At 44.4% G+C, this 20,969-nt stretch overlaps 2 long non-coding RNA genes across 4 annotated transcripts in view; both read right to left on the bottom strand.

The window, feature by feature from the left end:
* LOC138434157 (uncharacterized) overlaps positions 1–10,853 on the bottom strand; it is a 55,460-nt gene extending 44,607 nt beyond the window's left edge. Inside the window, exons 1-3 of one of the 3 annotated variants that reach the window (XR_011254663.1) lie at positions 10,263–10,853; positions 8,775–8,892; positions 7,216–8,608 (exon numbers count right to left, since the gene is read on the bottom strand). This is a non-coding gene — a long non-coding RNA (uncharacterized lncRNA). Of the gene's footprint in view, positions 1–7,215; positions 8,609–8,774; positions 8,893–10,262 lie in introns of those variants that run through there. The other 2 variants (XR_011254665.1, XR_011254664.1) reach the window with 2 other exon arrangements.
* A 4,372-nt stretch (positions 10,854–15,225) lies between these two features.
* Positions 15,226–20,969, bottom strand: part of LOC138434159 (uncharacterized) — a 29,892-nt gene continuing 24,148 nt past the window's right edge. Inside the window, exons 4-5 of the long non-coding RNA XR_011254669.1 lie at positions 17,851–17,987; positions 15,226–17,760 (exon numbers count right to left, since the gene is read on the bottom strand). This is a non-coding gene — a long non-coding RNA (uncharacterized lncRNA). The remainder of the gene's footprint in view (positions 17,761–17,850; positions 17,988–20,969) is intronic.

Here is a 20,969-nt window from a genome sequence, read left to right as displayed (position 1 = left end):
CTGCTTCATGTGGCAAACAGAGGAGTGGGCCCAAAGGGGTGCTTGGTGAGCGACTTGGGGTATGACACCGGCTCCTGCCATCTTCCTCCATCCTCAGCCTTTGCCTTCCTGAGGGCTCACAGAAACCCAAAGCCTGAGAACCTGCAAAGAACGAGGGACACAGGATCGCAGTGGAGGGCGGCCCCGCCCGGACCACAGCAAACAAGGCTTCAAGCCCGAAGTCCTGTTATCAAGTTCACTGAATCTCATCTCCTCTCTGTCCACTGTTACTTCTCCCATCCTCGTCCTCTCTCTCCCCAGGCCATTTCAGTGGCTTCTTAACCAGCCTTCCCGCCAAGCCCTTCAGTGCTCAAGCCTGATCTTGCCCCAGCCCCACTTAAAAGTCTCTTAAGGCTCTCAGCTGCCTTGAGGACACACTCTGAACACCACAGCCTGACCCAGAAGCACTAGACGGTATCGCCTGTCCTTCCCTTTAACTTCCTTTCCTGCCATCAGCATGGCCTCCTGGGCTCCTGAGCTGTGCTTTTGCAGGGGACCCCATGATGGATTTAACGCTCAGCTGTTGCTGTCTTGAAATTCTGAAGAATTTTTGAATGAGGGCCCTGCATTTGTCTTTTGCACTGTGTGTGTCCTATGCTGTGCTCAGTCATGTCTGGCTCTTTGCAGCTTCATGGACTTTAGCCCGCCAAGCTCCTCTGTCCATGGGATTTTCTAGACAAGGATACTGGAGTGGGTTGCTACTTGCTTCTCCAGGGAATCTTCCTGACCCAGGGATCAAACCCACATCTTGCGTGTCCTGCACTGGCAGGTGGATTCTTTACCACTGAGCCACTTGGGAAGCCTTCATTTTACACAGGACCCACAAAATGTGGCGACTGCACCTGCTTCTCTCCTTCCTCCCCCCTCACACTGCTCTGACAGCTAACTTCTTACAGTTTTCCAGGTTTGTGCAGTTCCTTCTGTTTGGTACATTCTCCTTATCTCTTTGCCAAGCTTTCTATCACTCATCAAATTTTGCTTGCGTGTCCCCTACTCTGCAAATCATCCTGCATTCCCCCATCTGGAGATTGTAGTGCCTGTGATTGTTCATTTTTCAGTTTATCACAGTTTAGTCTGATTTATTTCCTGCTTCAACTTACAGGATAGGCATGCGAAAATGACAGAACTGGCGTCTTGCACAAGTTCTGATGCTCATTTGAATGACATTGACTTGAGCGCTATATTTAAGAAATAAATGTTTATATTGAAAGTATCATTTTCACTCCAATGACCACACCTGTACTCTGCGTACACCTTGATTTCGACCCTTATATCCTCACTCTAGCCTCACTTGGGTCCCTCAGAAACTGCACTTAAACCACTGCCTAGAACCAGTAAAGTGGCCTCTGTTAAGTGGTACGCCTTTGAGTGATGCTGTCCAATAGAATGTTCTACAGTGACAGAAATGTTCGGTACAGAAGCCACCAGCCACACAAGCTGCTGCTGCAAAGTTGCTTCAGTCGTGTCCAACTCTGTGCAACTTCATAGACGGCAGCCCACCAGGCTCCGCCGTCCCTGGGATTCTCCAGGCAAGAACACTGGAGTGGGTTGCCATTTCCTTCTCCAATGCATGAAACTGAAAAGTGAAAGTGAAGTCACTCAGTCATGTCCAACTCTTAGTGGCCCCATGGACTGCAGCCTACCAGGCTCCTCCATCCATGGGATTTTCCAGGCAAGAGTACTGGGGTGGGGTGCCATTGCCTTCTCTGGCCACACAAGCTACTGAGCATGTAAAGTATCACAGATAATGCAACTGAGATACTGAATTTTTTTTTTAGCTTATTTTGTGTATTTGGCTGCACTGGGTCTTATTTGTGGCATGTGAGGTCTTCTACTTGCAGATGTGGGATCTAGTTCCCCCACCAGGGATCAAACCCAGGCCGCTTGCATTGGGAGTGCAGAGTCCTACCCACTTGACCACCACTGAGAGTCTGAATGATGAATTTTATTTCCCTTGAACTCCTTTAAAAGTTGATAGCCACACTGAAGCTCCCACATCGGACAGCACAAACCCTTCATGATGTTACTGACCGATTCTCTTCATGGCCAGGGAGCAAGTCTGCTCACAAACCTTGCTGCTTCAGAAAGACCTCTGTGCAAATCACAAGCTTTTGAGCACCTCCTGGGGACAAAGATTTTCAGTGACAGGGGAATCAGTCTTTCCTGGCTTCCTTGAGTGAAACCAGCAACCTCTCTCCACACAGAGACTGCTGACGACCACAATTTGGGGCCCCCTGGTATAGAGACATCCTGTCTTACCTGGGAAGTGAGAACAAAGAGCCTTCCACACCTGAGAGGGAAGTACCTGATAGAGTCAGGTATTTTGGTTGCCAGGGGCAATGAGACTAGTCTTCATTTCTTTCTTCCACAGTTGTCAAAGGTTCCTATTCACACTAATTATGGCTCTTCACAGGGCCTTTGAGTTCTGGGTACAACACCAGTGGAGGGTCCTCTGGGTGCTGGATTGTTAAAGACTTGCAGTGAAGCAACGAGAGAAGAAGATTCCAATATCGGGGTGCACTGTTTCTTTCAGTGAGAACTTCTATAAACAAAACAGGTATCAGTAGATCACCTGGGGACAGTTTCAAAGGTGAGAGCGGCTGGGTGAGTAGAACTCACAACGAAACTATATGGCTAAGATTCAGGCTGGCACAGGTGGATCACATGTTACAAGAGTGAGCTTCCTGGCTCTTTTGTGTTTAAAAATGTTCCACAAACTTGCAGCAAAGAGAAAGGCCCTATGGGATTTGGATCACAGTTCCAAAGGCTATTTTAAGTTATGATCACGAAGCGGAGCTGGAGGATGGGTGAAATAGATGAAGAGGATTAAGAGGTACAAACTACCAGTCACAAAATAAGTAAGTCACAGGGACACAATGTACAGGACAGGAAATACAGTCCATAATATTGTGATAACTTTGTAATTTACAAAAATATTGAATCACTGTTGTATACCTGAAACCTCGACTGCAAGGTCAAACCAGCCATTCCTAAAGGAAATCAACCCTGAATATTCATTAGAAGGGAGCTGAAGCCCCAATACTTTGACCCCGTGATGCAAAGAGCCAACTCACTGGATAAGACCCTGATGCTGGGAAAGACTGAAGGCAAAAGGAGAAGGAGCAGCAGAGGATGAGATGGTTAGATAGCATCACTGACTCAATGGACACAAATCTGAGCAAACTCCAGGAGAGAATGAAGGACAGAGGAGTCTGGCATGCTACTGTCCTTGGGGTCGCAAAGAGTCAGCAACTGAACAACAACAACAATACCTGAAACAAATATGCCAATTATACTTCAGTTAAAAAATTAACATCAAAAGGATAGATTACGGGAATTCCCTGGTGGTCCAGTCATTAGGACTCCGTGTTTTCACTGCTGAAGGTCCGGGTTCAACCTCTGGTGAAAGAATAAAGATTTCACAAACAGCACGGCATGACCAAAAAAAAAAATTATTATTATTGATAAATATTTTAGAAAAAGGAGAGATTAACTTTCAGGTCATCGAGTAAAATATAGGTCCTTCCCCTCATCTTTACTGCCCCCACCTCCACCACCACCATCTTGGGTTCCCTTGGGGCACTCTCTATTCTCACAGGCCCTAGAATAGACATTTCTGGAGAATTAGCTACACTTAAGCCTGGGAAGTTTGAAGTGAAGTTTGAAGTGAAAGTCGCTCAGTCATGTCCAACTCTTTACGACCCCATGGACTCGTCCATGGAATTCTGCAGGCCAGATTACTAGAGTGTGTAGCCATTCCTTTCTCCAGGGGATCTTCCCAACCTAGGGATCAAACCCAGGTCTCCCACCTTACAGGTGGATTCTATACCAGCTGAGCCAGAAGGGAAGCCTGGAAAGTTAGATCAAATCAGTCAATCCTAAACGTAATTAACCCTGAATATTCATTGGAAGGACTGATGCTGAAACTCCAATACTTTGGCCACTTGATGCAAAGAGCTGACTCATTGGAAAAAAAAAACCCTGGTGCTTGGAAAGATTGAAGGCCAAGGGAGAAGGGGACGACAGAGGATGAGGTGGTTAGAGAGCAACACTGACTCCTAGACATGAGTTTGAGCAAACTGTGGGAGATAGTGAAGGACAAGGAAGCCTGGTGTGCTGCAGTCCATGGGGTCGCAAAGACTCAGAGATGACTTAGTGACTGAACAACAACAACAAGCCTGGGAAGTCAAGATGAGAACTGGGAAAATAATAAATGATACTCTGGGGCTTTTCCCCTTAAAGTTCTGCTGATTGCATTTAAAAACAGATACACAACTTTCTTCCCAGAAATATAAAATTCAATTTGAAGCATTCTCCACATCTTTCTTCTGAGAAGTTGTTCATGCTAATTATTCTCAGCTGACTCTATGGTTACAGAGGCTCTGAAATGGTTCACTGAAAATATACTTTATCAGTCACTATTTGGCTCTAGAGCTGTATTTAAAGGGAGTTGTGTGCAAAAAAAAAAAAAACATAATGCAGGTCTCTAACCCCAGAGGAATCACTATTTATCTGCCTATGTGACAAGGAACAAAGTTGAAAGACCAATACAAGAATAAATACAAGTCCGTGTTAAGTTATGGGCTGAAAGCTCCCAGTATGGTTAGAGTTGGGAAATGCAGAGATCTCTGGGGGCTACAGTCAGGAGGCAGCATCCCCCAGGAGATAAGGAGAGCCATTCCCAAGGGATGATAAGCTGGAGCCTTCATGCTGGCTTTAGGAACCTCCTCCAGCCCCTGGATTTGGCAGGGCCTCAGGGAAGCAGTCCCAGGAGGAGGAGGGGCTCAACCAATGAAGCTGTAAACCTCAAAGGGTTAAGGACATGCAGTCACTCCAACCTGCATCCCCACATCCAGTCCGGGACACCCAGCAAAACCATGATTCCCCTCCTGCCCCTCTTCCAGGGCAACACACTGCAAAGCCACCTTCTGGCCACAGCGCCTGTCAATAACTTGGATCCAGGATTAGGGGGCCATGAACACAGGGTAGGATAACAGTCAGGAGCCGCTTAAGGGACACGGATGAATTCCCAGCTCTGCGCTTCACCATGAGCTGTGTGACCTCCAGCAAGTGACTTCACCATCCTGAGCCCTTCCCATCTGTCAAATGGGGTGACAAAGTTTCCCTTGCAGGATTACGATGAAGACCAAGTATGATTAAGAACCACTGGGAGGTGGGAGAGAGGCTCAAGAGGGAGGGGACATTGGTATACCGATGGCTGATGTTTGACAGAAACCAACACAATACTGCAAAGCAATTATCCTTCAATTAAAAACAAATTTTAAAAATTAAAGATTAATAAAAATTAAGTGGAAAAAAAGAAACACTGTTCCTTTCCTACTCTTTATTCTAGTCTGGGAGTTATTTAATCACGAACTAGCCTCATTTTGGCAAAACTCACGGCAATACAGTTTCCCTGGAGTGCTTATCAAACAGCAGAAACTTGATTTACTATTTCAGAGGCACTTGGCTTTTCTTTTTTTCTAAGACTGGTCAACAAGGTTAAACTTACGGGAAACTGTGCTGTGATGTATCAGTAAGAATTTAGTTCAGTTTCTAGACTTGACTGATCATAGTCATGGGCTGTTCAAAAGTATATTATTTAATCATTTGGTAAATATTTATGGAACACCTACAAAGAAGTAGGCCCTGTCCTGCATACAGATGGCTGCCTGTCTCCTTTTATTTTTATAACAATAAAAACTCTTATCAATAACTGTTCCTTAAATAATCAAAGAGATAAGGACAAGGTCTTGGATCTGCATGATGTAGAAACATGTTTAAATGTGTCTAAGTTGCCATATATACAATAGATAAAGACTACCCAGATTACATAAATATTGTTTAAAGTCCCACTAAAAATCAAACCAGAGAATGGGCAATTTACAGAAAAGAGAACCTGAATTGCCAATAAACATATGAAGTACACAGTGGAAGGTTGTGCAGTATTTAAAAAGAGTGAGTTAACATAAAATTATCATATGATCCAGCAATTCCACTTCTGGTTATTTTCCCAAAAGAATTTAAAGCAGGGACTCAAAAATCTGCACCCCCATGTTCATGGCAGCATTATCCCCAAGAGCAAAAAGGTACAACCCCCCAAGTGTCCGTTAACAGATGGATAGGTAAACAAATGCACACACATACAATGGGCTATATTATTCAGACTTTGAAAGAGGGAAATTCTATTACCTGCTACAACTCAGCTGAACCTCAAAGACACGATTCGAAGTGCAATAAGCTGGACAAAGAGACAAATACTATATGATTCCACTTATATGAGCCACCTAGAGTAGTCAAATTCACACAGACAGTAAGTAGAATAGTGGCTGCCAGGGGCTGAAGAGGAAGGAATGGAGAGCTGGTGTTTCATGGGTACAGAGTTTAGTGGAAAACAAAGAGCTCTGGAGATGGACAGTGGTAATAACTGTACAATGTGAATGGACTTAATATCGCTGAACTGTAAATCTAACAATGGTTAAAATGGTAACTTTTATGTTACAGATATTTAATCACAATCTTAAAACATTTCTAAATTTGGATTCCAAAGTAACTATTTTCTTAATCTTTAATTAGGTTTACTGGATATTCTTCCTCCCCCTCCCATCACTGAACTTCCTCAGTGAGCGTTTACTGTTAAAAATGCAAGAGGGGGGAAAAATGTACAAGGTAGACAAAGAAAAACGTCTAAGATAAATCATTTCGTGAGAAAGGGTGACTGCAAGTTTGATGTGTACAATATTGTCCCATGTATATTAAGGAAAAGAAACACATCATATGTGCAAAAGCATAAAGAAGTGTCTCCTAGGAAATACCCAATACTGGTCTCAAAGGTTACCTCTGAGGAGGAGAGGAGAGATAAAGGAGAACTCCTTTTATTGCTGAATAATTAAAAATAGATCCACAATTTCCCAGTACCTGAGAGGAAGGCTGGGGTCTCCTGCCCAGAGGACTTGGCAAGTAAGGCCTCAGATTGCCCCATTTGATTTTGATAGCATCCTACAAAGTGAAAAACAGGCTACTGCATGCCAGGAGACCACGATGGCAAATATCATGAACCATTGTCTACAAAGACTGAAGCATATCTGTGACATCACCATTTTCAGTTTTCAGTGTGGAAAATACTCTCACCATGGCTCTACCTGGGTGGTAACAGCTCAGCTTTGAGCCAGAATATAGAAATATAAATGCACATTTTATTGGTATGAAGTAGGCAAACTGACTTAACCTCTTCAAGCATCAGTTTTCTCGCCTGTAAAATGGTTATTACAAAAATATAGATTTGGGAAGGAGGTAAGGATTAAAAGCATCTGGCATATACCAAGCACTCAATAAGTATCATTCATATAAAACAATGAGGTCTCATTTCTTTAAAAGAGTATTTAGAGTTCAGTTCAGTTGTTCAGAGTGTCTGACTCTTTGCAGCCTCATGGACTGCAGCACGCCAGGCCTCCCTATCCATCACCAACTCCCGGAGTTTACTCAAACTCATGTCCATTGAGTCGGTGTTGTCATCCAACCATCTCATCCTCTGTTGTCCCCTTCTCTCACCTTCAATCCTTCCCAGCATCAGGGTCTTTTCAAATGAGTCAGCTCTTTGCATCAAGTGGCCAAAGTATTGGAGTTTCATCTTCAACATCAGTCCTTCCAATGAACATTCAGGAGTGATCTCCTTTAGGATGGACTGGTTGGATCTCCTTGCAGTCCAAGGGACTCTCAAGAGTCTTCTCCAACACCACAGTTCAAAGGCATCAATTCTTCAACACTCAGCTTTCTTTATAGTCCAGCTCTCACATCTATACATGACTACTGGGAAAACCATAGCCTTCACTAAATGGACCTTTGTTGGCAAAGTAATGTCTCTGCTTTTTAATATGCTGTCTAGGTTGGTCATAACTTTCCTTCCAAGGAGTAGGCATCTTTTAATTTCATGGCTGTAATCACCATCTGCAGTGATTTTGGGGTCCCCAAAAATGAAATCAGCCACTGTTTTCACTGTTTCCCCATCTATTTGCCATGAAGGAACCAGATGCCATGATCTTAGTTTTCTGAATGTTGAGCTTTAAGCCAACTTTTTCACTCTCCTCTTTCACTTTCTACAAGAGGCTTTTTAGTTCCTCTTCACTTTTTGCCATAAGGGTGGTGTCATCTGCATATCTGAGGTTATTGATATTTCTCCCAGTAATCTTGATTCCAGCTTGTGCTTCATCCAGCACAGCGTTTCTCATGATGTACTCTGCATAGAAGTTAAATAAACAGGGTGGCAATATACAGCCTTGACGTACTCCTTTTCCTATTTGGAACCAGTCTGTTGTTCCATGCCCAGTTCTAACTGTTGCTTCCTGACCTGCATATAGGTTTCTCAAGAGGCAGGTCAGGTGGCCTGGTATTCCCATCTCTTGAAGAATTTTCCACAGTTTATTGTGATCCACACAGTCAAAGGCTTTGGCATAGTCAATAAAGCAGAAATGGATGTTTTTCTGGAACTCTCTTGCTTTTTTGATGATCCTTCAGATGTTGGCAATTTGATCTGTGGTCCCTCTGCCTTTTCTAAAACCGGCTTGAACATCTGGAAGTTCACAGTTCATGTATTGTTAAATTTAGACTTATGACCTCTCAAAAGCCAACATCAAAGCTATTTCTCTCCCTTTCCCAGTAGCTGGCATTAGAAGTGTTAGTCTCTTAGTCTTATGTGACTCTTTGTGACTCATTGGGGTATAACCTGCCAGGCTCACCTGTCCACAGAATTCTCCAGGCAAGAATACTTGAGTGGGTTGCCATTCCCTTCTCCAGGATCTTTCCAATCCAGGGATCAAACCCAGTCTCCTGAATTGCAGGCAGATTTTCTACTGTCTGAGGCAACAAGGAAGCTGCATTTAGAAGGCAATCAATAAATAGGACCCTGTGCCTTACCCATAGGACCCGTGGTTCGCAAACCTCAGTGGGCATCCAAATGACCTGAGGAGCTTGTTAAAAATAACAGATTCACAGGGGGAATTCCCTGCCAGTCCAGTGGTTATGACTCTATGCTTTCACTGGCAAGGGTGAAGAAGGTTCAATTCTTTTTTAAAAAAAATTAATTTGTTTATTTTAATTGGAGGCTAATTACTTTACAACACTGTAGTGGTTTTTGCCATACATTGACATGAATCAGCCATGGGTGTACATGTGTTCCCCATCCTGAACCCCCCTCCCACCTCCCTCCCCATCCCATCCCTAAGGCTCATCCCAGTGCACCGGCCCTGAGTGCCCTGTCTCATGCATCAAACCTAGACTGGCGATCTGTTTCACATATGGTAATATACATGTTAGGGTGAAGATTCAATTCTTGATCAGAGAACTAAGATGCTGTAAACCTTGCAACCAAAAGAAAAAAAAAAATTGAAAAGCAAAACCAGATTTCCAGAGCCCATACTTAGAAACCGTGATCCCACTGTGACCCCAGAATCTGCAATTTACCTTCGGTGATGCATGAAGCAAGGTAAGAAACCCTGCTCTGAGAGTCATGTTTGAAAGCGGTGGGGCAGAGCTCTCCACCGGAATGTTCTTTCCCTACTCTGCCCTCCCCTCCTTCTCTGTAAGAAAGTGCGCACTTCCTTTCTTCTTCTTTCTCCAGAGCTATAGGACGCACACTTTCTAGAAAAGATGCCCTTGATATTTCTTCACAAAAGTCTCAACAGGACAGTTTCTAAAAGAAAAGAAAGGGGAGGGAAGGAAAGTGGGGAAGGAAGGAAGGGAAAAGACAGTTTCTTGGAGATGGAGTGGGAGGAGGAAGCAGAGGATTTCCAACTTTTGGTATTTAAACCAAAAAGACTAAAAATCCTTACATATCCTATGTAATGGGGCAGACAGACCCTTTCCATCCTCTGGGATAAAATCCAGAGTTTTCCAGTTGGGATAATAGTGGAAATGAGAGATACAGGAAAAAAAAAAAAACAACAACACAGGCTGGAGGAAGAGAGGGCAGGATAGTGGGGGTCGGGGGTTTCTTTTTAATATAATTTATTTAAGTATAGTTTATATATTTGTTTAATATTTATTTATTGGCCACTCTGGGTCTTCATTGCTACATGGATTTTTCTCTAGCTACTCTCTAATTGCAGGGAAACTGAGGATGACAGGATGCAGCTACATAACTGGGATGTGAATTCAGGCCAAGGCAAAAGTTCCCCTTTTCAGTACCTGTTAAACAAAAAAATAAATAAGTAAAAATAAAAACTCACCTAATGCTTTTTTTCGGTTTCCTGCTGCTTGGCAAACACCAACTAATGAATTCATCTGCCCAGGACAGCCCCTCCAAGAGGGAGGTAAACAGTTCCAGGCTCTTAGACCCTATCTGCTAAGTAAACCAGAACTACAATGGGCTAGGAGTTAAGCAGCTTGTGTGGCGAGAGGCTGCATAAAGTTAATTAATTGTGTCTCGGCTGTAGCTGATAAAGCAGGTCTAGTGGGTGGCTATTTTACAGTCACACAGCTCTAGATGAAGTTGAAAATTAACGTAGCTGCTTCAGCAGGAGACTTGAGGTTCCAGAGTCAACCCCTATTAACACTAGGGCTTCAAATGAAGGGGCGGGTTGATTAGAGAAACACGAGGATTTGGGGCTGGGGGTTGGTGGGGAGAGAAATAGGGCCCATTAACATCAGTAGCTAAGGCAGCTGCTAACATGGAGTTTTAATTCAAAAGACAAGAAAGACACGTGCAGCAGTACAAGGCCCAGATTTTTCCAAGAGAATCCATTTTTCTCATTCTACATCAGCAGCCATCCAGCTATGACCAACCCCTCCTTCATCGTACCTACACACTCCCTTCATCCAATATGCTTAATTATTTTTAAAAACTTGTTATTATAGAAAATTTCAAGCATACATATAACCCCCACCCCATCCCTCCACTTCAACCTCAACGACTATGCACTCATGGAGAATCTTGTTTCATCTAAACAAGTGGTTCTCAAACTTGAGCGGGCATCAGAGTCACCTGAGGAGCTTGTTAAACCACAGATTGCTGGGCCCTGCTCTCAGGATTTCTAATCCAGTAGCCTGGGGTAGGACCTGAGAATTAGGATTTTTCAAGTTCCCAGGTATTGTTGATGCTGCTGTTCAGGCAAGCACATCTTGAGAACCATTTATCTCTATACCCTCTCAGTTTTTCCTCCAGTATTATCATTATTGAAGCCAATCTCAGACAATGTATCATTTCATCAGAAATATTCGGCGCTCTAAAAGATAATGGTATTCTCACACCTAAAAAATAATGAAAACTCATTAATGTTATTAGATACCAGTAAGAACTCAAATCTCCAAATACCCCATAAATGTCATAACTTATTTTTTAGTTTGCTCACTTTAATCAGAATCCAAGCAAGATGTGCGTATCATGGTCATGTGATAAGTCTTTAAGTCTGTTTTAATCTTTAACCATTAACATTCCTTCAACTCTTTTATTCCTTGCAATTAACTTGTTAAGGGACCTCTATTATTTTTTGAGAGGTAGAAGAACATAGCGGTAACCCTCTCTGGATCTTGGCTCCAACCACAAGCCCTGTGACCTTGACCAAGTTAGTCAAGCCTCTGTCAGCACAAGGGTACTGGTAAATGTTTAACAACCAGTCTGGGCATGGGGCGGGGGTAGGGGCATGGGCAGAGTTCAAGCCCTAATTTGCACACTGGCCAATTTTTATGGTATAAATGGCCCCACTGTGGTCGATTCAAGTCACCAACGTGATATTGCAAAATGGAAAGCTGGGACGAGACTGTGAAGTTAGTTATTACATTATTACACAATACTTCCTTCGTATGGGTACAACAGACATATACCACCTCCAAAGCACAGATGATAAGTGAAAAGTAATAAAATAATTAGGGAGTGATCAATTTGAGTATCTATTACCTTTGTTTGTAATATAATTTATTTAATTATAGTTTATGTATTTAATTGTTTAATATTTATTTATTGGCTATACTGGGTCTTCCCTGCTGCACGAGTTTTTCTCTAGCTACTCCCTAATAACAGTGCACGGGCTTCCCACCGCAGTGGCTTTTCTCGCTGCGGAGCACAGGCTTCAGTGGTTGTAGCACATGGACTCAGTGGCGATGGCCCCCAGGGCCTAGAGCACAGGCTCAACAGCTGTGGCCCACGGGCTTAATTGCTCCACAGCATGTGGGATCTTCCTGGCCCAGGGATCAAATGTGTGTCTCCTGCATTGGCAGGATTCTTCACCACTGAGGCACTAGGGAAGCCCTATATATTTAAGAGTTGTGTGTAACTGCTAGCTTGCCAAACTCCTTAAAGTTTACCACTCAGCGCTGGTTCCTGCACACAGCTGTCTCGAAGTCTTGTCTTTCTTACCTGTGAAATGGAAGACATATAGCGATGATGCTTAGTGGTGAGGATGGAAGGAGATGGTCCATTTGCGCAAACAATACAGATTCAGAGCATGCACCTGGTCTGGTGGGCATCAAATAGAGAATTACTCGCCCTGGCTGGCAGGGAAAGCAGCGATGTGGGGGCTTGTGATCACTAGATACAGTTTTCAGAATTCTTAGCCACCGAGGCTCCAGGAATTGGCCCTTGGGCCTGCCTTGGTCACCACACAAATTCCAACTGCCCAGAAGAAATGCACTTTCAGCATGCTGATTCAGGCCTGCTCCACCCTCCACTTTACACAGAGGCCACTTAAACTGTTTGCTAAAATCAAGACCCTTCTTTTGAGATAGATCAGGTTACCGGCAAGGTGATTATTGAGTCTAATGGTCTGCAAACAGGTTCTCAACTGCTAACCTCTCCAGCCTCTGGGGACACTGGGCCAAGCCGTTGGGCAGAGCCAACAAAAGCACCAGAGCCTCAAGGGTTGAGAGATGCTAAAAGAAAGAGGCTGGAGTTAGAAGGGCCCATTTCTCGTTAACGAATTGAAGCTCAATTCCAAGCTGAGTGCTTAACACCCACAGTAGTTCCCCAAACAGCCTGTGGCCCCCTCCCAGAGGTCTCAGATTCCTAGGAAGCCCAGAGTTTAAGCCAGGGGCAGGAGATTTCATAGGCACACCAATCATTGTCCACAGAATAAGTAAATAAAAGAGGCAGGATGGAGTGGAACTAAATCTTCCCGTTGCCAGGCCACCACTTCCCATCTGTGAGTGTGAGCCTGGACAAGTTACTGAACCTCTCTGAGCCTCCATTTCCTCATCTATTTGCACTCTGTAAGGTTGTGGGATGAACAGAAGATAATGTGTACACAGCACTTAGCAAAATACCTGGCACATAACAAGTACACAGTAAATAGTAGCTCCTAGGGACTTTCCTGGTGGTCCAGTGGCTAAGACTCCACACTTCCAGTGCAAGGGGCATGGATCAGTTCCTAGTGGGGATCCCACACGCCATGAGACGTGGTCAAAAAGAGAAATAGTAGCTGCTAATAATTATTTAATGCTTGTAGATTCTGTCATAATTCAGTTCAGTTCAGTCGCTCAGTCATGTCCGACTCTTTGCGACCCCATGAATCGCAGCACACCAGGCCTCCCTGTTCATCACCATCTCCCGGAATTCACTCAGACTCATGTCCATCGAGTCCGTGATGCCATCCAGCCATCTGATCCTCGGTTGTCCCCTTCTCCTGCCCCCAATCCCTCCCAGCATCAGAGTCTTTTCCAATCAGTCAACTCTTCGCATGAGGTGGCCAAAGTACTGGAGTTTCAGCTTTAGCATCATTCCTTCCAAAGAAATCCCAGGGTTGACCGCCTTCAGAATGGACTGGTTGGATCTCCTTGCTGTCCAAGGGACTCTCAAGAGTCTTCTCCAACACCACAGTTCAAAAGCATCAATTCTTCGGTGCTCAGCCTTCTTCACAGTCCAACTCTCACATCCATACATGACCACAGGAAAAACCATAGCCTTGACTAGACGGACCTTAGTCGGCAAAGTAATGTCTCTGCTCTTGAATATGCTATCTAGGTTGGTCATAACTTTTCTTCCAAGGAGCAAGTGTCTTTTAAGTCCATGGCTGCAGTCAACATCTGCAGTGATTCTGGAGCCCCAAAATATAAAGTCTGACACTGTTTCCACTCTTTCCCCATCTATTTGCCATGAAGTGGGACCAGATGCCATGATCTTCGTTTTCTGAATGTTGAGCTTTGGGGCAACTTTTTCGCTCTCCTCTTTTTCTCTCATCAAGAGGCTTTTTAGCTCCTCTTCACTTTCTACCATAAGGGTGGTGTCATCTGCATATCAGAGGTTATTGATATTTCTCCCGGCAATCTTGATTCCAGCTTGTGTTTCTTCCAGCCCAGCGTTTCTCATGATGTACTCTGCATATAAGTTAAATAAGCAGGGTGACAATATACAGCTTTGACATACTCCTTTTCCTATTTGGAACCAGTCTGTTGTTCCATGTCCAGTTCTAACTGTTGCTTCTTGGCCTGCATACAGATTTCTCAAGAGGCAGGTCAGGTGGTCTGGTATTCCCATCTCTTGAAGAAGTTTCCACAGTTTATTGTGATCCACACAGTCAAAGGCTTTGGCATAGTCAATAAAGCAGAAATGGATGTTTTTCTGGAACTCTCTTGCTTTTTTGATGATCCAGCGGATGTTGGCAATTTGATCTCTGGTTCCCCTGCCTTTTCTAAAACCAGCTTGAACGTCAGGGAGTTCACGGTTCATATATTGCTGAAGCCTGGCTTGGAGAATTTTGAGCATTACTTTACCAGCGTGTGAGATGAGTGCAATTGTGCGGTAGTTTGAGCATTCTTTGGCATTGCCTTTCTTTGGAATTGGAATGAAAACTGACCTTTTCCAGTCCTGTGGCCACTGCTGAGTTTTCCATATTTGCTGGCATATTGAGTGCAGTACTTTCACAGCATCATCTTTCAGGATTTGAAACAGCTCAACTGGAATTCCATCACCTCCACTAGCTTTGTTCATAGTGATGCTTTGTAAGGCCCACTTGACTTCACATTCCAAGATGTCTGGTTCTAGATTAGCGATCACATCATCATGATTATCTGGGTCGTGAAGATCTTTTTTGTACAGTTCTTCTGTGTATTCTTGCCACCTCTTCTTAATATCTTCTGCTTCTGTTAGGTCCATACCATTTCTGTCCTTTATTGAGCCCATCTTTGCATGAAATATTCCCTTGGTATCTCTAATTATTTTGAAGAGATCTCTAGTCTTTCCCATTCTGTTCTTTTCCTCTATTTCTTTGCATTGATCGCTGAAGAAGGCTTTCTTATCTCTTCTTGCTATTCTTTGGAACTCTGCATTCAGATGCCTATATCTTTCCTTTTCTCCTTTGCTTTTTGCCTCTCTTCTCTTCACAGCTATTTGTAAGGCCTCCCCAGACAGCCATTTTGCTTTTCTGCATTTCTTTTCCATGGGGATGGTCTTGATCCCTATATCCTGCACAATGTCACGAACCTCTGTCCATAGTTCATCAGGCACTCTGTCTATCAGATCTAGGCCCTTAAATCTATTTCTCACTTCCACTGTATAATCATAATGGATTTGATTTAGGTCATACCTGAATGGTCTAGCGGTTTTCCCTACTTTCTTCAATTTGAGTCTGAATTTGGTAATAAGGAGTTCATGATCTGAGCCACAGTCAGCTCCTGGTCTTGGTTTTGTTGACTGTATAGAGCTTCTCCATCTTTGGCTGCATAGAATATAATCAATCTGATTTTGGTGTTGACCATCTGGTGATGTCCATGTGTAGAGTCTTCTCTTGTGTTGTTGGAAGAGGGTGTTTGCTATGACCAGTACATTGTCTTGGCAAAACTCTATTAGTCTTTGCCCTGCTTCATTCCACATTCCAAGGCCAAATTTGCCTGTTACTCCAGGTGTTTCTTGACTTCCTACTTTTGCATTCCAGTCCCCTATAATGAATAGGACATCTTTTTTGTGTGTTAGTTCTAAAAGGTCTTGTAGGTCTTCATAAAACCGTTCAACTTCAGCTTCTTCAGCATTACTGGTTGGGGCATAGACTTGGATAACTGTGATATTGAATAATAAAGCACAAATCTGTTTAAAGATATTATACTTAATTAAAAGTAGCTTTTCCTTTCCATGTACTGTTTCATTCAAAAGATATTCAAGGTACTATAGGGAATGTCTTTGGGGTGTTTAGACTTTAAGAAACGGTCCTTATTCCTGGGGAACCACTGATCTAGCCTCTGAGAGAGCAGCACTTTCTCCATGCACCTCAGGAGGTCTTGAGCCCACCCCCCCCCAAAAAAAAAAAGTGACAATGTTTTTTGCACAGCTGACATGGGAAGGAAAAAAAAAAAAAGCCATAGGGATCAAACAGCATGATCTTATATATCCAGAAGACAGAGGCTGGGATGAAGCTGGGAATGGAAAGATGTACCTGTCTTAAGAGAAAAACTATTTAGAAAACATATCATCAGAGCATTCTTTTTCCCCTTAGTGCTATCCACAAAATCTTTCTAAGCACTCTCATATGGAAAGAATATTTAACATGAAAATAGGAATTTGCTGACACTCAGAAATGTCCATCTCTGTCTTGGTGTTCAAGGCACAAAATGCCTTCCTTTGGTTCTAAGCATTACCATGAAGCGGGAATCAGCTGTGGATGGGGTGAGCCCATTTATGTGGAAGTATATGCCCAGAAAGAGTCCATGGAAGGTTATTGCCTGAAATAGCAAACAGTGGTTAGCTCAGAGATGCAAAATTCAGATATAAGAATAGCTTTTGCTTACTTCATTACTTCAGGATAAAGTCTTGTGACAATCATGAACTATGCTTTCTACTTTCTAAGTTTAGATATAACTTACAATGTAAAACTGCACAGATACACAGACTATTCTAACAAATGCATATACCCATGGAATACACACCTGCATCAAGATATTGAATGCTTTTAACACCCCCAAAAGTTCCCTCCTGCCCCATCCCAGTTAATCCTCTTCTTCTATCCCCTTTCTATCCCCCTGCTCTTCCAGCCCCTGCAAGCAAACACTGCTCTGATTTCTAGTTTTGCCTGATCTAGAACTTCATATAAACAGAACCATATGGAATGAACTCTTGTATCTGGGTTCTTCCACTCATCATAATGTCTGAGATTCATTATTCATACTGATACATTTGTGGTCAAATTTATCAGTAATTGATTCCTTCTTGCCTAGAGAATCCCATGGACAGAGGAGCCTGGCGAGCTATAATACATGGGATCACAAGAGTCGGACACAACTTAATGACTAAACCACATTGTATTGGTGAGTAATATTCTGTGGCATAAATCACAGTTTATGTAGCCATCTGTGAATGGACACCTGGGTTGTATTCAGGTTTTTTTTAATTATTATGAATAAAGATGCAAAAGAAATTCACATCCAAACCTTTTTGAAGGCATATGTTTTCTCTCTCTTAGGCAAACGTCTAGGAGTGGGATTGCTGGATTCAAGTTGACTGTTTTATGCATTCCTACTCAGGCCCTCATGAGCCACTGTCAGGATGAAATGGAGGCAAAGAGAGTTGGGGAGAAAAAAGTAAATCTGGAATGAGGAGGGCGTGGCACTGTAAGGCAGAATATACCATAGATGGTGATTTGGGAGACCTCTGATTTCAGCCCCAAACTGGCTGTTTGTCTTTGGGCAAATCAGTTATTCAGGGGGACTTCCCTGGTGGTCCAGTGGTTAAGACTCCGAGCTTCCACTGCAGGGGGCGCAGGTTTGATCCTTAGTCAGGGAACAAAGATTCCACATGCCTCAGTCGAGCTTAAAAAATAAAAGCAATTACTCAGGATCCTGAGTTTCTTATCTGGAAAAGAGGAGCAATAATGCTAGAGATGGAAGGTAGGAACAGACCTTTTCAGGTAGACACACCAAGAATGCAGCAGGGATGGAGTCATTATCAGACCTCTTGCCCTTTGAGGTGGGAAAACATGGTCAGCATCCCCATTGCTGAGCATCCATGAGGAATAGACATTGTTCATCACGGCTTTCTGGAAGTGGCCAGGGAAGAAAGAAGGAAGTGTGAGTTGAGCTCTGTGTAGTCTCCGGCTCACAGTTTACCAGGACAAATTTCCTATCTTCTGAAACTCTTTTTCCTTCCTCTGCAACCCAGCAGAAGCAGGGGATCCAAGTCCAGATTTCACAGACCAGTATCTAAATTCTCCGGCGGGATGGACTTGGTGCTGATGGGAGCGGTGTGCTATGTGGATGATCAAGGAAGGTCTGGGGAATGCCCTTTAGTGCTTGTCCAGGGGAGCGTTGCTGGTGAGACTTTAGCCCTGGACCGGGGCCAGGCAGTGAGAGGCTCCCTGGGGGGTCATTGATCACTATCTACCAGGCCCTGTGGTTACTCCTGGGTTTGGTCTTCCCTGCTGCACTATGATCTCCTAGATGTCTGGAGAGCTGTGTTTGCCCTTTGTATCTCCACATGTTCCCTGGAAATAGTGAGGGTCCTTTGAGTTGTGGGTTTTTTGTTTTGTTGGTCCTACCACGGCACAGGGGCTTCCCAGAGCCATCAGCCATAAAGAGCCTGCCTGCCAATAAAGGAGACGCTGGAGACACAGGTTCGATTCCTGGATCAGGAAGATCCCCTGGAGAAGGAAATGGCAACCCACTCCAGTGTTCTTGCCTGGAAATTCCATGGACAATGGCGCCTGCCGGGCTACAGTCCATGGAGTCGCAAAGAGTTGGACACGACTGAGTGACTGAGCAGGCACGCACACAGCATCCAGGATCCTAGTTCCCTGACCAGGGATCGAACCCATGCCCCCTGGAGTGGAAGCGCAGAGTTTTAACCCCTGGACTGCCAGGGAAGTCCATCCATGGACTACTGAATAAATGAACAAACTATCCTGTTTGTGGCTTCAAGTCGGGAAGAAAAGAAGCTGAAGCAACATTTTTAAGGTCATGTAGGATGGCTGTCCCCCTGAGTTACCAAACACTGGGATCATTCTTTCCTGAGCTCTAGATTTCCCTGCTGCTCATTCCAATATAAGTCTCAAAATTCTAAGTCCCTTCCCTGAAATTTTCCCCTTTGTTTACAGGCAGGAATATTTCCCCTCTGTGTTCCTGCCTCTGGCAAGATCTTAAACATCATCAGGGCAGAAAATTACACAAAGTAAATAGAACTTGGGGCAGCGGGGTGGGGAGAAGAGAGGTGGATGTGAGCCTTAGGATTTTACAGGTTCCTGCACCTGGCCCAGGGAGGGTCTGTGGCTCTGGTCACAGTAATTCCTCCTGGATCTATTAGCTCTTATTTTGTCAAAATGACTTACCCTCGCTTTTCCCTCCTCACTCCTGAAGGCTTGGCCTTGGGAGGGAGATGGTTTGGCAGCTGTACGAAAGGCAGGAGCAGGAGGGGAGGCAAGGGCCTGACGCTAACGCCCGCTGCAGCTCCTGCACCAAGGCTGAGGTCCCTCTGATGACAGCCCCCAGGGGACAATGACAACGTGGACTTAGATTTTTGTTTCAAAAAAAAAAAAAAATCAGCAGAGCTTGGAAAGTAAGCTCAGGTACTTTGGATTGCAGTCCTGGCCACTGCTAACCAGGGAAGCCTGGACAAGCCACTTCAAGTCCAGGCGCCGCAGGGAGCCTTCCTTCAGACACCCAGGGAGAGCAGCAAGATAAAACTGACAAAGAAGTATGTCCACAGAAATCATGAGAGGGGCTGAGGACTGGCGTTTAGGAGCATAGGAAAAAGCAACTCATGAAATTACCCCATACTCTGCTACTTCCTGTCTCTTCCCGTCTTAACTCTCAACCAGCCTTCCTGTTCCCTAGTCAAGTAGAACAGCCCTTCAGATGCACACACACACAGACACACACACTCTCACACTCTTGCTGCAATGATTTCCCACTGGGCTCCAGAAATGCTCTTCCCTCAACCCTGCAGAGGTGAGCTCCAGGATGAAGGGGGTGTAGACCCGCCTGGGGTGGGAGGCTGGCCCCATTCACTCCTGGGCCTATGTGATTGGATAAGTTACTTAATCTTACTTTCCCTGTGTGTGAAGTGGAGCCGGTATCACCTTCCTTGGAGGGTTCTTGTGAGGACTAAATTAGAAAATGTATATTAATATTTAGAATACTGCCCGCACATAATAGGTGCTCAGAAAAATACATAAGTGAATAACACACATCATTTACATGCATCACTTACAGAATGACCCATGGGTGGCTGGGGAGCTGTGAAATCTTAGATATGAAGAGAATCTGAAATTGTGAGCTCTGTGAACTTAGGAATCCTGTCTTATTTACCTGACATAGTGCCTGGCATATAGTTGGCACTTGGTTGTCCAATGAGTTATTCATATAGAAGGTTGTTGGGGGGCAAACTAAAAAGCCTGGGGACTGTCTTATGTTTTCACTAAACTCACATGTATTAAGGACCGACTGTGTGCCAGGCAGATTCTGAGGAGAAAGGAAGACAGGCTCTGGCTTCCAGAGGGCTACAGAAAAGCCAGGGCATAGGATCGAGTTGGGGGTGGGGCAGGAAGGGAGGAAGGTTGGATGAACTGGAGAAGAAGGACGAGGGAGGCTGGGGGCTGGGAGGCTGGCCTGCCAGAGCCCAGTCGGGCTGCGAATCCACCAGAGGCGCTGGTGAGGGAGACAGTTCAGGGGAGAACTCTTAGCAGGTGGAGGGACAGGGAAGACCTAGGATAAAGTCAAGTTTTGGTCTCCCTGTTCTTGGCCATGGAAAAGTGGACTCTCATTTGCCCCATGGTGACAGGTTACTTGGCCTGGGGAAGGAGGCCTCCTCTCCTTCTAGAATGGCAATAGCTTTGTCAGAGACCGCCATGGACAGGACCCCAAGAAGCTTGTTTGAATCTGGAAAGCAGGGGTCTTCCCATTGCCCTTGGGAGAAGACAGCACCCAACCCCACTCTTAACTAGAAACTCTGTCCTGCCCACAGCAAATGTAGAGAACAATCCCCAGCATAACACAAAATGCCATGGTCCAAGACCCAAGGCCTGGAG

Source organism: Ovis canadensis, chromosome 2 (genome assembly GCF_042477335.2).
Source record: "Ovis canadensis isolate MfBH-ARS-UI-01 breed Bighorn chromosome 2, ARS-UI_OviCan_v2, whole genome shotgun sequence".
NCBI classification, from domain to species: domain Eukaryota; kingdom Metazoa; phylum Chordata; class Mammalia; order Artiodactyla; family Bovidae; genus Ovis; species Ovis canadensis.
Note: the sequence above shows the minus strand (reverse complement) of the source record. Positions and strands in the feature narration are given on the sequence as shown.